Genomic DNA, 13914 nt, shown 5'->3' on the forward strand with positions numbered 1-13914 from the left:
CATACTCTTCATGTTGAACTTATAAACTGTGCTAACACTTTGTTTTGCAGGATATACATCATCTATTTGCCTCGGACTAACCTTGTCTTGCAGGAGAAGATGTTCTCTGGAGAAAGGTGGTCTGGGCGCCCAGAGGTGAATTCTATCCTGATCGCGGCGTCGACACGTGGAGCTCGCTGGTTGGGGCTGTCACGTCACACCAGGGCACCCTGAGCCTCCTATATAAGGAGGGTTAAAGGCGGAGCTCAAGACAACAACAAAAATCTCTCAGACTGCTCTACTGTGCTCTTGCAATGCCGCGAGGCCACTCCGACAAAGCACTCTCTTCAATTTAAGTCTTTTCATTTTGTCGGTATTTTATTTTCTATCAATTCTTGTACTAAATTTGTAATTTTATTTTTCGAATTGATAGTGATTACCCAACGAAAGTACTCAACGAGTACGGGCCTTGGAATAGGAGTCGACACAGGCTCCGAACCAAGTAAAATTGGTTCTGTGTTAGCATTGTTTTACTTTTCTGCTGCGCTTACTCTTATCGAAATTTTTATAATCGATATGCACCCCCCCTCTATCGAACGATCACGATCCAACACTAGTGACCCATTGAGGACTCGACCTTGATGAAGAGAATGTTATTTCTCTAGTAGTGCCGCCTGATACCGAGTCAGAAATCGAATCTATTGACAACCTAGTGGAGATCAAGGAACACAGTCTCAGGTCATCCCTTATTATTACTGGTTTGGTAAAGTATAAGGAATATATACTCATACTCATACTCATAGTTAGTCGTGGATCGATGCATCCTGGTCATGGGGACTTTGACCCTGAATTGCTTGTACTTGGTTAGCTCACTTAGCAAGTACCTCTAGTGTGTGATCGGCACCGATGCGGGAAAAGTGTAGAGCTAGCTATTTAACACTTACGAGATACATCTGGGTATCTTGACATGATGCGAAGAAGGATATCGACCACATATCATTGTTGGTTCGGTCGGTAAAGGATCGATTTACTCTATTTTATAGAGTTTTAAACCTTAGGTAGGTTATGCCTGGTTAGGTAATTTGGAGGGCACATTTGGGGACATGATTTGTACAGATATAAATGAGGTTGAATTAACTGCATACCATCTACGGAATCAGACCGTACTTGATGGAAATTGTAGAAGATGATATTTAGGGAACAATGCATCACTTGGTTTTCTTTTAGGATACCTTATAGAGGTGGTACTTTCCCACTCCATAGTGTGATGGATTGCAAAGCAATAGTTAGTCAACTCACCTAACGCTTTTCTAAAGGAGATTTTGACTTATGGATCGATTGTACATGGTTGATAACCTCGATGGTACATTGGAATTTATGACCCGCAATGATACGAAGGATGTAGTCTTAGCTATTTAACACCTATGGGATCCGACCGTAGTTGAGTGAAAATTAACGATGATAATCTTCAAGTGACAGAGTGTTAATTGATAGTTATTTAGACTGGCTATCTAGTGTTAGTGCTCCTTTGTAGTGTGATGGATTACAAGATAATGGTTAGTTGATCCAACTAACATTATCTTCATCAACTAGTTCAAGACCCGGAGTACATGATCATTTACCCAAGGTCTTGAAGTCTATATTATATCAGAGTAGTCGACACTTTGTCAGCACATGTTGGAGGATATTTTAGATAGGATTAGTAGGGTTTCTATATTCATATTGTATGAATTAGCGGCATCTTTACCACCTAGAGAAGGATGATTATCAATCAAGAAGTCTAGGGATGTTCCTTGGACTTTAGTAGTCATGCAATTGTAGTTGGATGACTTTATTTTGTTATATCATTGTTCAGGAAGCGATCAAGTTTGATTGATGTTAAGAATGATTTGAGACATTGATGAATATTATGAGATCTGATTTGGTGATATGTCAATTTCTGATGGTCTATTAGTGGATATGGACTTAATGGTTTATCAATAGGTATTTGTCGTTGATTGTAATGTAAGGAATGACATAGGTTGATATTTATAGATTTGATAAATTGTAATTGGTGATCCGATTATAAACCCGTTGCTAGTGATATTACAGTTGAGTGTGCTTGGGTGCGAATTTAATGAACTGTAGACTAAATATCTTCAGTGCACGCTTATGTTGTTTACTCTAGTTGATTGGATGATTGACTCTATGTGTTGTGGTGGATTAAAGGAAGAAGAAGGATGCATGATTGAAATAGTTTAGCAGGTCTAGATGACTTAATACAAATACCATCAAGAATAAATATCCCTAGTGATAATAGAGGATTTATTCTTTCCAGTGTCACTCGTTGGAGAGCTTCGATCTTCTTTGTAGAGAAGAGGGATGAATTGTAGATAATGTCTAGCAAGTGAAGACAACTTAATATAGATACCATCTAGAGGATTTATTTGATCAACTCAAGGACGCATAGGTATACTCTAAGATCATATTAAGATTTGGCTGACATCAGCGTAGAGTATTGCTGAAGTATAGAAGATGATGTTCCACATATGGTACGAACATTACGAGTTTTGGTGGTGTTGGTTGGGCTTACTAATTCTCCAGCCAGTTGAATGAAATTGACAAACCTGGTGTCCTTTAAGTATTTGGATCAATTTGTTATTGTTTATAGCGGACATCTTGATATTCAAGATCAAAGGAGAAGTATATCCAAAACATTACAAAAGAAGTGTTGATATTGAAAGTTTAGTAAATACGCATTTTAGTTATCTTCCGTGGGACTTCTTGGATATGGGGTTCGGGCAAAGACATTTTCGTATATCCTCTAATGGTAGAAAGGTATTACTAGCTGGGAAGTTAGATCACTTATGGGTGCCTAGGGTTGTTTAGTCACCTTTTTGTTGCACACAACAAGGAAGCTCGAGTTGGTAAACAACACCTCATATTCTGAAATGACGAATGGTATTCAGGACTATCGATAGATTTTCACACGATAAAGAGGAGATTCTCCATTTTCAAGGAAGACTATATATGTATTATCGAGACACATCCGTTTATAGAAGACTTACATCAAGAAACACATCGATCATGAGTTATGGGTCGTTGGGGGATACTCTGATGTATCAAGATCTAAAGTACTCCTACTAGTGGAATGGTAGCAGAAGAGTAGTGAACCCCTAAACCATTGAGAGCATCGGAGATCAGCGGACTTACTTCAAAAGATTCTTGTACCTACGTATGACGAGGAAACATACTACGATGGGTTTTGGAGGTTACATGATTCGAATTGGGTGATCATTGACCGATTAACCAAGTTCGACCAGTTTCTATTGACCCTCTAGACAGACTCTTTGGATTACTTAGTGGAGTTTCTAACGAGTTATGTGTACAAAACTTTTTTTTTAAAATAATTGCAGTCGAACAAACTGACATAGCGCACCATTCACTAACCGGAGGACTTACTTCAAGCATGCAAGATTGATATTGAAGGCAGGAAGAAGATCATTTATACATAGGGGATTTTACTCACAATAGATAACTAGACGGTAATATAGGTGTATCAGCAACAGGTGGGTTTATAACCCACCGAGTAGTGATTCTTCACCTTATAATAAATCCTCAAATAGTTATAAGGCACCCCTATTTTCTAATAGTTAGAACCTCTCATGCTATTAGAATGGATGAGTATAAGGGTGTATTGCATAGTTGTCACCTTAAATGAGAATATTGTAGTATGACAATCTAAGTGATAGATTTAGGGACCAAATTTTTATTAGTGGAGGAGAATGTAATATACCAAAAATATAGATAAAGGTGAAAATAATTAAAGATTGATATAATTAAATCATTTTAAGGAAAATAAATATACTTTAGTGGATAATTTATTATAAATTAAGTTGACAAGAACTTATAAAATTTATTATTTTTTTATATTTTAAAGAAATTATTTTATATTTTATGGGGTAAAAGAAAAGCATATTTTTGAAAACTCATTTAAAGGAGGAGTTGATTGAGATAAAGTTAGGTTTTTGGTTATTAAACCCTAAGTTTAATGCGTCGTCTCTCTCTCTCACGTCTGTTCGCGATCACGAACAAAAATCACCGCGCGACACTCCTCTACCGTAGCACCTCGTCGACGCCGCACCACTACCGACCATCTCAGAGGTCTGCAGCTGTCCCGAAGGCCAGTAGCATTTGCTCTCCCCTTAAGGTTTCGCCTTAATGCATGCGATGTTTCCACCACGAGGGCAACGTCTCCCTGCTTCAATGCCGAAGTTGGCTGAGGCCAAATCTCACCTAGACTAAGCAGCCGCAACCCCATGCCTGACCTTCGATGCAACTCCTTGTGCTGTCATTGAGCACAACCCCCATAGCATGACACTTCGTCCTTATCGAACTCGCGATGTCGGTTGTTGCCAACCACCTTCGCACGTCGTGCTGGCCAATGGGGCACCCCTCTGTCCAAGCGAATAGCCAAAAGCCAACGACTCTTCTCCCCTATCGCCACCACCGGACGTTTTGAAGTCTGAGCAGCCACGATGTGCCTACTAGTCACTACCATCATGAGTCGCCAGCGAACTTGTGTGCCGCTGCCAACTTGCTTTCGTCCTCGCTCTGATCAAGTGGAGTGCAACACCGCGCATCCTCTCCTTTACTGGAGAAATCAGCATCTGCAGTAAGCCACTGCTAAGGAAGATGATGCCGACTGTGAAAGGGTAAGCCTAAGTTGAGGTACAGATTAGAGTCTATTGAAATTAAGATTTTTGTCTTAATTTAGGATTATGTAACTTAGTATTAATTGATTAAGTAATTAAGGATTATGATAGGTTTTGATCAATCAGAAATTGATAGAGTTAATTTAAGGTGTTTAAGCCATTTATAGGTTCTATATTTGTTTAATTAATTGAATTTATTTCATTAATTAAGTAATTGGTGTGATAAGTTTAATGAAGTAGATTAATTGATTTAGATGTGAACAAATGGTAACCTGGCCATTTAATAGGTTAATTCATAAGTCGATAAATATGGTTAGTTGACCTAACTACAAAGGATTCAAATTACTAAGTTGAAGAGGAACTAATAAGTTGATTAATTAATCAATAGGATCTGAGTTTTGATTAATAGACTCGTAGGTTCCCCGTATCCTATATTTGTAGGATTTGAGCTCAATGCGGTCTCACGGACGTGAAGATAATTTGGACACTCTACATTAAAGGTGGATAGATTTTGCTTATCTTCTTGATAGCTTTGATTATAGTACATGATTATTTACTGTCATGTTTTGATAAGGTCGCAAATACTCGCTTACCATAAGTCTGTCCTATTTCACTCCCGAGTTTTATACCTTATTGGTTATCCTTATATGTTGATCTACTGTTGATAGCTATATAGTTATGTTTAATATTCCTGATTGTGTTTATAGATATGCATGATATTATCATATCGTAGTGTAAGAGATTGGATATCCTGCTAGACCCCTTGTAGATAATTTGACTCTATGTTTATTGTTAGGATGATTATACCGTAGTATAGAATATCGAGTATCTTGCTAAATCTTCATTTATTATTTCATGCTGTATTGTAGGATATTATATACCCTAGTAGACCCTTACTTGTTATATAGGCACATGCCTATACATTAGTAGAATTATACTATGGTATAGTATTTCGATAATCCTACTAGACCCTTGGTTGTTATATCCTGTTGACTATTGTCTCCCCTTCATGGTTGAGAGAGTTGTTAGCGACCATTAGATTATCCTGTCGACCATTATCTCCCCTTCGTGGTTGAGAGAGTCGTCAGCAATTGCTGGTATATCTTATCGACCATTGTCTCCCATTCATGGTTGAGAGAGTCGTCAACGACTATTAGATTATCCTGTCGACCATTGTCTCCTATTCATGGTTGAGAGAGTCGTCAGCAGCCGTTGGTATATCTTGCCAATCATTATCTCCCATTCATGGTTGAGAGAGTCATCAGCGATCATTAGTAAATCCGTTCTCCCATGCATGGTTGAGGGAGAGTCATTAGTGACCATTGGTATATATCCTATCTTCCCACGGGACTATTCGTGGTAGAGCATTCTCCTGCAGACAATGACTAGTTATTGACCCTGTCTGCCGGCAAGACCATCCGTGGTAGAATGTTCTCCTGTAGATAGTGAATAGTCATTTATCCTGACTGCTCACTGGACCATCCGTGGTAGAGCGTTCTCTCGTAGTCGGTGTTTATATATACTTGCTATATGTCGGTCAGATATTTGTTCGTACAAGTTTGGATGTACTGCGTGTACTCCCGGTTTGCTGGTTATACTTAATTGAGCAGGTTAGTAAAATGCTATGTTATTGATTATACTTTTGGTTAGCTGGTGATTACGTTGGGACACTTACATTGATTAGTTAGTATTTTAACTGAGACTGCATCCTTTGATCTCCTGTCAGTATATTATTTATATGGTATTTTCTTCTACCCACTGAGTTGTTATACTCACTACCCCCTTGCTTTTCCTCTGACTCTAAGGTTATAGATAAAGGAGGTGTTGTGTCGCTCAGAGGTCCTGGCTGCCAGTCCCACTCAAGTTCAGATTTTTGAGTTTGGATTTCTATATGAGTTGTTACTTTACTTTCCGCTGCTTATAGTTTGGGTTTACTCTTTATATCGAATATTTATGTCATTGGTTATGATTTGGTTAATTTAATATATCCACAAGTGCATGTATACATACACACATTATCGTTATTGTTATTTGTGACTTGGTGTTACTATATTTTATTAGTATTTTATGTTGGCTTGAACTGGTTCGATATCATATTTCCTATATTGTCACTTGGGGGTATCGCCTGATTTTGCGGGCAAGTATACTCTCGGGGTGTGACAGTCTAAGTGTGTAGGAACCTAGGAGCACAGGAAGTCGAGCGAAAGATGTAACTAGCAAGAAGGACGACACGGAGAGAGTTGACGGGCTCGGTGCACCCGAGGGACGAGGTGTTGCAGAAAAGTACAATGACAGACGAGAAGGAAGTACACAACATTTTCGAGGGACGAGAAGCTGGAGCAGAAGCTTACTCGAGGAGAAGATCGAAAAATAGGTTCAAGTAAGCCCTATCCGGATAGCCGAAATCATCCAAGTAAATGGAACAGGAAGGGAGGAGAATCTGATAGTCAACAAGGTGCCCTTCCTGGCGCCCAAGATGCCACACTTCGATCAGTAGGCTATAAATAGAGCTCTGGTCTCAGTAGTTTAACACAACACTTATAATCGATCTTCTTTCTGTTTTACTTTGTAATCTAGTGCTTAAATTGCTATAAGAGGTTTCTCTGCCAGAAGCGGATTCGATAGTAAGCTTTTAAAGTCTTAGAGTAGCAATCTTTTGATTACAAACTAAGTAACAAGATCTGCCTTTTCTTTATTTCTTGTTAATTAGTTTATTATTAAACAAGTGTTTCTTAATTTAGTTTGAAAAGTCAAGAAAGGTTTAATTTTTATTCTCAAGGTAATTCACCCCCCTCTTACCAACCTTAAGAGGACCATCAATTTGTATCAGAGTGAGAACGCTTCAAAAGGACTAACCGCCGACTGAAGCAAAGAAATCAATGGTCAGACTAGGCCTCAACCCGCTAAAGTTTGAGGAGGAGTTCACACACTGGAAACACTAAATGAAAGTATTACTCAAAACTAATTTTGAAATATTTTTAATAATCAAGTATGATTTTGTAGTCCCTAAAGATCAACAAGGAGAGGAGAAAGAAAAGTACCTTTGGACAAAGAAGTAGCAAAGTGACTTCATAGCCAACAACAACATGAAATATCACTTACTAAATGTATTACTACCTCACAAAGTCAATCACATCAGAAGCTACACCTTGGCCAAAGATTTCTGGGAGAAATTCTTAGAACTTCACAAAGGCACATTCGAAGCGAAGCTTGCATGACGGGACATTCTTTAAAACAAGCTAATGAACATCCGCCTTGAAAAAGGTGAGAAGGTAGTGCAATTACATGCGAAGATCAAAGAGCTAATCACCGGGCTGGTCAACCTCTGTGAAACGGTGACCAACCAGGACTCGGTATGCCGTCTATTACATAACTCCATATTGGACTTCAATAATAGACGTCTATTACATATCTAAGGATTTGGAGGTAAGTATCTTAGAAGAACTCTTCTCTATATTAGAGCTATATGAAACTAGATGTGTAGGTACAACCAAAGAGTCAAGTCAGAATCTGGCATTGAAAGCCACTAAGAAGGTCAAACTCAAATTTGGAAGTGGACCAAGAAGCTTATATGGTAAGAAAATTTAAAAAGTTTTTAAAATCTAACAAATTTAAAGAAATATAGACCAGAAAAAAATCCAAGAAATAAGAGAAAGATCTGATGCTACAATTGCTAAAAATAAGGACATATAAAGGAAGACTGTCCAAATCTCAAGAAGGAGAAAGAAAAGGGCCACGACAAAACAAACACAAAATTTTTAAGGTCACTTGGGACGAGAGTTCATCATCTGAGTCAGAAATAGAAGTATATGCTAGACTAGCAATGATAGCGAGTCACGAAGAACAAAATAACTTAGAAGTTAGCATTGATGAAAGGGGACCGACATCAGATGAATGCATCGATGTAGGAGAGAACCTAGCTTCAGATCCAACATGCTAAGTGAGGTATGTCTCTTACCTCCCGATCAACTATATTTTGGTATAAAATTCATGTTTAAGTCAATGTGTAAATTAAAAATTTTAAAAAAGGAGAATTTAGAAATAAAAATGATCTTAGCAAAATCATATTTAATAGAATATTTTGATAAATTAAAAATTGAAAATGCAAAATTGAAAGAATAAATAGATAATTTTAAAAATTTTGTATGTTCAAATTTTGCTACTTCAAATGTTAAAAATTATCAAGAACTAAATTGTCATTATAGATTTCATAAGAGATAAATCAGAAAAGTAACAAAAAAATATATACCTAAAAAGTACATGATTAATCTAGTAGAAGAAACATATATTAAATTCCAAAATCATATTTAAACTAAATTCTTCAAGAATATTTCTAATTTTAATTTAATATTTCTTTAACTTTTTCAAATAAAATATTTCATACAATTTCTGGTCAAAATTAATTAGATCTAAATTTTTTTGAGAAAGATAATCTCATTACTTAATTGTAGAAAAAATTTAAATTTATTTTGTCTATTTTATTATTTTTTTTGAATTATTTTTTTTTTAAATTATATTTTTATTTTAAAAATATTTTTCATAAATATTTTTTGAAAATTGTATTTTTCTATGATAAATTATCATGTTCTATGTCAAGGAAAATATTTTCTAAAGTTTTTGACAGTTAGTGAATTTTCTATAAATATTTTTTAACCGAATACTAAATTTAAATATTAACAATTCTCAAAGATTAAATTTCTAAATATTTATTATTTTTTTTCAAAAACACTTGTTTGTTACATTCTTATAAAATATTTTAAGATTTTTCGAGCTTAAAAACTAATTTTTAGCATTTTTTTTGCAAAATACATTTCTTTGTAGAAAATAATTTATTTCTACTTGAATTAATTTCTTATTTTTTTGTAAAAAGTTTATTACTACTTTGGATATGTCTTATAAAATTTTTTAAAATTTTTCAACGAATAAAAATACCTTTTATAAATATTTTGTTCAATTGCTTTATAAATCACAAAATTTAGTTTTTCAATTTTTTAGTGTTAGTCACTAATTCTGGAACCCTTAATTTTTTTGAACCCTTATTTTTAATGTGATCAAAGTAGGAGATTTATAAATTAAGTCTAAGGGTAGGTGTATTTTAATTTACATATTTTATTACATATTCATTTATTTTAATGTTTGGTTTAACCCTAACTTAACTTAGGTTGATCCATATCAAAAAGGGGAAGATTATAAGTACCCCATTATTATTTTACTGTGATTAACTAAGTCTAGTTAGGTCCTGTGTATATTTGATGCATTATGTCTAAGTGTGTAGGAACTTAGGAGCATAGGAAGTCGAGCAAAAGACGCAGCTAGCGAAAAGGATGACACGAGAGGGAGTCGATGGGCTCAGTGCATCTGAGGAATGAGGTGCTGCGAAAGAGTATGTTGGCGGATGAGAAGGAAGCACGCGACATTTTGGAGGGATGAAAAGATAGAGCGGAAGCTTGCTCGAGGAGAAGATCGAAAAATAGATTCGGGTGAACCCTATTTCAGATGGCTGAATCACCCAATTGAATAGAGACGGAACGGAGGAGAATCGGATAGTCGACAAGGTGTTGACTGTCCGGGTGCTTAGACCAAGTCCGGGCACCTGGACTAGTCCGAGCGCCCCCAAGGCACCTCCTCGACGTGATGAGGTGTCAGTTGGGTCCAGGAGTTTGGACTAGTCTAGGCACCTAGATTGGAAAAATTATCCCCAGTCAAACTATTGAGACACGGATAAAGTTTTATCCATGCCCAGGCGTCTAGAGCCCTTTCAGGCGCCCAAAGATGTCATGCCAACAAACGGTTAGATTTAGTCAGCAAATTATAAATAGGGCCTTGATCTCAGTAGTTCAATACAACACTTGAAAATGATCTTTTTTCTATTCTACTTTGTAATTTAGTGCTTAAACTGCTGTAAGAGGCTTCTTCGCCAAAAGAAAATTTGATAGTGAGCTTTTAAAGTCTTGGATTAGCAATCCTCTGATTGCAAACCAAGTAAAATGTAACGACCCAATTTTCCCTATTTCGAGTTCCAAATGTCCATAAAAATATTTGGAAATGCTTTTAAAATATTCTAGAGATTTTTAGGAATTTTTAGAGTATTTTTATGAAATTTTTGGAGTTCGTTTGGTATTTTTACCGAGAGGAGAAAGTTAAAAAAAAAAAAATTTGTAGAAGCTAGGTTTCGAACCCAACTCCTCGGACCCAAGCACAACCGGCCCGACCAATCGAGCTAAGCTTGTTTTGTTAACTAAATATGGGAATAAATATATTTAAGGTATGGTAACTAATAAAAATCTGAGTTATAAGAAAGGGGTTTAAGTTTTACCGAACCCTAAAAGTTTCTCACCGAACCTTTCCTCCTCACTCGCGACGGCGCCAACCCTTCTCGGCGAAAATCGCAGCACGCACCTAGGCGACTCCGGCGGCCGACGAGCATCCTCCTCCGCGGATTCTTCACAAGTCCGAGCTTCTCTTGGCAAGGAGAGCGCGCGGGCACAAGAAGAGGCCGAGAGTTGCAAGTTTCCAAACCCTAGAGCCTTCTTCCTCCTTCGGTTAGGGTCTCAACCGAACCCTAGGTCTTCCTCCGGTTGTAAGTTTAAGAACAGCGAGGTGAGTTGCTACTCACCTGCAGTAGGATAGCTCCGAGATTTGTTTTCCTTGCTGCCGTGATAAAGGATTTTGGTTTTATGATTTTGCCATGAGATAGATTTCTGAAGCATGTGGTAGGAGGGGATTTCGGACTTGTTCTGCTTGATTTTGAATCATGCTGTAAAGATTATGCTTGTGACTTTTGAATTTTGAAGCATGCTGTGAAATCACTTGTGTGTTTGCTGCTGTGTACTTCAAAGAAGGAAATAATTGTATGAACTAGGCATTTTTGTTCCTTTAGATATAGGGCAGTTGACATTGAACAAGGGAAGAGTTGTAGTTTCGAGTTGCTTGTGTTGGTTGCTGCCATGACCATTAATTCTGAACCTGCTAGGTTGAATATGAGATCACCGGATTTGTTGTGGCACTGATCATCTTTGAGTTGCCTGCAGTGTGCATGATAGATAGAGTTTCTAGTTTTCCTTTACTGTTTGAACTTACCTTAGCTGAGTATGTTTTGTTTTCATTTACCCTTAGCTGATCATGTGCAGTTTTTTTATTTACCATTAGCTAAATGTAGTTGTTTTCCTCCTCACTGTTAGCATTCGGTTAGAACCTTTAATAGAGTAATTAGTTAGTAGAGTAATTAGACCTGCATTTTCATTTTTGTTGCTTTATAAAAGTACAAGCTTGAACCAGTTTTACATAGGTTTGTTTAGGATTCCAGCAAGCTTCACAAAGGCTTAAATTCCAACAAGTTTCAAATTAGTTTGTGCCAAAAAAAAGGGGACATGAACAGCCTTGGAGTTTACTGTTTTGGTTTTAGTTATGTTTAGTATTCCAGTTTTTGTTTTGTTTGGCATTGTAGTTTTTCAATTGTATTGCAGTTTTAGATTTAAAGCATTCAGTTTAGTTTGTCATAGATTTATTAAGCATTTTAGTGCAGATTTGTATTAGTCTTATATGCAAATTTTTCTAGTTTTCATTTGCTATTATTGAGTATGTGTAATTTTTAATTGCTATGAGTTGAGCATGATCAGTTTTCTTTATTACTAGATACACATGAGCAGTTTCTTTAGTTTTCATTTGCTATTTTGATAAGCATGAACAACCATGTATTCTAGTGGGAAAATAAGAGTTTTATCAAATTCTTTTAGAAGCATTAACAAGTAAAAAAGAAAGAAAAAGAAAAGAAAGAAAAGGCCAAGGCCTTAAGTAAATCCCAATGTCAAGATTTTAGGGATTTTAGCTCACAAGGTGCTTATTAATATGCCAAGGCATTTAAAGAAGTAATTAAGATAATAAGTATTTTACTTTTAAGAAGAGGCTAGTACCCGACTTCCAAGGTTGTCGTTAAACAAATCCAGGTGTCCAATTCCAAGGTCTTGGCCCTGGTAGACCAAGGTCTGCTCTTTTAGGATTGGCGGCTCGCTACCCCAACCTATTAGGGAACGCGCATAAATGGTACTAAGCCTGGGCCCATGAGAAGTTGATTATTATTTTCAAGTATTAAAGTATAAATTTTAAACAAGTGAAATAAAAGAATAAGATTAGAGTAAAAGAAGTAAGTTTCACTTTGTTTTAAAGATCAACAAGTTTAGCTTTCTTTTATGCTAGCAGCTTTTACATGTTTAGTTTCTTACATGTTATTTATTTGCTAGTTGATGAGCATGTTTTGCTTTATATGTTAGCATTCCAGTTAGTTTGCTTTCTTTATTAGTTTATGAGCATGAGTAGTTATACATGTTATCTTTTCTGTTAGTTGATTTCTTTGCTATTTATGAGCATGAGTAGCTTTACATATTAGCATTCAGTTTTAGCATGTTTTTATTTGTATACATGGATATCGAGTTTTTGTGAGTTAGATAGCGCTCACTAAGCTTTATGCTTATAGACTGCACTTTCTCCTACTGCAGATAAAGAAAAAGGAAAGCTAATATGAAGGAAGGCGACAAGGAGATGCAAGAGGGGTGTGTGATGTCTGCACTATGGAAGTCCTAGGGATCCTTGCGAATAAAATAAATTATGATTTGTTCTTTGAGTTAATTAAGTCTTTATGTGTTAAGAAAATTTGATAACTGTTTATAAGGACACTTGATACTGTGTTTGCTATTCAGTTGTGAGTATGGATTAGTTTTCCTTTATTGTTGCTGAGTTAGAATTATTATACTGTGTGGTTGATTGTTATGTGTTCCAGCCGCTTGTGGCTGAGTATATATACTGCATGTATTGTTGAATATGGTCACCGGTACAGGGGAGACTCTGCCGAAATTTTTCGGTAGGGTTTCCATGTGGTTTTTAATCACACCGGTTAAGTAGAGTTAGTAGTTAAGTAACGGTCATCCTTAGAGAGTAGTAGTAGTAAGAAGGGTGGTTGTTACATAAAAAGATCTGTATCTTCTTTCTTTCTTGTCAATTAGTTTATTATTAAATAAGTATTTCTTAATTTAGTTTGAACAGTCGGGAATGGTTTGATTTTTATTCTTAGGGCAATTCACTCCCCCCCCCCTTTTGCCAGCCTCAAGGGGACCATCATGGAACAACTCTGGAGAGCTTTAAATTAGTAATGGATAGCACTATTAGAGTCCTTGCAACATCGACAACTCACAAGACTTGAAATAGGTGCAATTAGACCTGTCTAGGTCCATAAGTGGGTTTTGAC

Source organism: Zingiber officinale, chromosome 1A, assembly GCF_018446385.1.
Source record: "Zingiber officinale cultivar Zhangliang chromosome 1A, Zo_v1.1, whole genome shotgun sequence".
Classification (NCBI taxonomy): Eukaryota; Viridiplantae; Streptophyta; class Magnoliopsida; order Zingiberales; family Zingiberaceae; genus Zingiber; species Zingiber officinale.